The sequence below is a fragment of the Amborella trichopoda genome, chromosome 5 (genome assembly GCF_054954075.1).
Source record: "Amborella trichopoda isolate Santa Cruz 75 chromosome 5, AtrichopodaSantaCruz75HAP2 v2.0, whole genome shotgun sequence".
Lineage (NCBI taxonomy): Eukaryota > Viridiplantae > Streptophyta > Magnoliopsida > Amborellales > Amborellaceae > Amborella > Amborella trichopoda.
This window is the reverse complement of record NC_142340.1, coordinates 15244742-15246627: the sequence shown is the minus strand read 5'-3', so window position 1 is coordinate 15246627 and position 1886 is coordinate 15244742. Positions and strand designations below refer to the sequence as shown.

Genomic DNA, 1886 nt, shown 5'->3' with positions numbered 1-1886 from the left:
CATTTATTTGATCCCAATTTTTAAATATACACTAGGGGTCAGAATTAACCCAATGTGGATCCGAAATCGAGATTTCAGACCCTATTCTGACCTTGGACCCAAAATCTGGATCCAGATCCAAAAGTTATGTCCAAATTTAAATCCTGATCGGATCCAAGTGTAGGTGGATCGGATCCGGATTTGACTCGGATCTAGCTCCAGATCCAACGTGATTTTTTTTTTAAGTAGTAAATTGTTATTATATATATATATAATCTGGATCTCGATCCAATTTATACTATTCAGATTTGGATCCAGATCCGAATAGCCAGGATTTGATTTGGAGCTATATTTGATGTACACTATACCGATCCAGATCCGGATCTGGTCGGATTCGGCCCCGATCCTACCTGCTCTCACGTTCTTTTTTCATTCTATTGAACAATCAAACTTTCTTACACACCTTAAGATGGTTGTGAGTGTGACGTTGATTGGTATAAAAAAAAAGAAAAAATCTCGAACTTTTTTACACACCCTAAGATGGTTGCCCAATTTGAAATCAATGACTACATTTGTGATCACCTTACAACAGAAGTACATGATCTAATAGTATGCAATCCTTAAGAGGGGTTTCAATAATGAATAACGGCCACATTATATTCAATTACAGCATCTCCAGTGGTGGCATTGAAAGAGTGGGTCTTGGCCAAGGCATACGCCACGAGCAAATCGAAAAGCTCCACTTCCTCCCACCACTGCCATCTCCCTCATCTCATTCAGCACAGGGTTCCTCCCCAAAATGCTGAGGGCGCTCCCCTTGTATTTCCCTTCAACAAATACATAGTTGAAGGTCATCAGATACCCAAATTCCTCTAAAGCTGCTGATGCAAAGAATCCTTGAGCCCTCCCCAAAAGCATAGAGCTAAGCATGGGTCCTTCTGTCAGGGGATCATCTATCATCACAATCGCTCCGAAACCAGTCTTAGATGTCTTTGTGGACGTTGCCTCGGCCACACGTATGGCTGTCGGATTCAGGCCATTAAGTGTGTCATGGAAGAAGAAATGGAGATGGCCCACCTTCTCTTTTCTGAAACCGTTTTCTGGAAGAAGTTTTTGGGGTACGTTGCTTTGTTTCTGGGCACTGGTCATAGCAAAGAAGATGGTGAGGAGTAGGAGAGGGAGAGGAGAGAGGGAGGAGGATTTGAAGAGATTCATGGCCATCTGGTTGGCAGACAGCGTTAGAAGGAGGAAAGCAGGTTTACAGTGTTCATGATCCAAGAAAAAAAAAGAAGAAAAAATTAAGGATGGGAGGTAGAGCAAGATTGAGGAATGGTGTTCTATGTTTAGGTATATATAGAGCAATGTTCGCAAATTGAACCGGAACTGTTAACCGGTCATGAGATTGGGAGCGATTGGAATCGGAACCGGATTAACCGGAGTGGTTAACCGGACTAACCGGTCAAATAGATTTTGTTAAAAAAAATTTGGTCAAAATCCCCAAAACAAATTAAAAACAAATAGAAAAATTTAGATTAAGTATACACCATCATATAACATACATTTATCTTATAAAACAAATTGATGCAACTTTTTATATAATTTAATATTTGAATATTATGAAAATATGCAAGACAATTTACAATTTCACATAAATTCAATGGGTGAAGTTACGAAGTCCAACTAACAATGGATGATGCAACAATATATGCTTCTATAATGTTTTAATGTTGATGTTGAAAAATGTTGTTTTAATGTTGAAAAACCTTTTAATACAGTTTAGAATTGGGTTTGAGAGCATATTTTTTTGTAGCATGATGTTCCCAGCTTTTTAAATGGTTGTGAGTCAAGGTAGTAAGAGAGACCACCTCATTTACTTAGTAACTTGCTCATCAAATGCAGTGTGGGTC

General features: G+C 38.9%; 1 pseudogene; it reads right to left on the bottom strand.

Annotated features, from left to right (window-relative positions):
• Positions 1-523: 523 nt before the first annotated feature.
• Positions 524-1251, bottom strand: LOC148781983 (dirigent protein 22 pseudogene; annotated as a pseudogene).
• Positions 1252-1886: the final 635 nt, after the last annotated feature.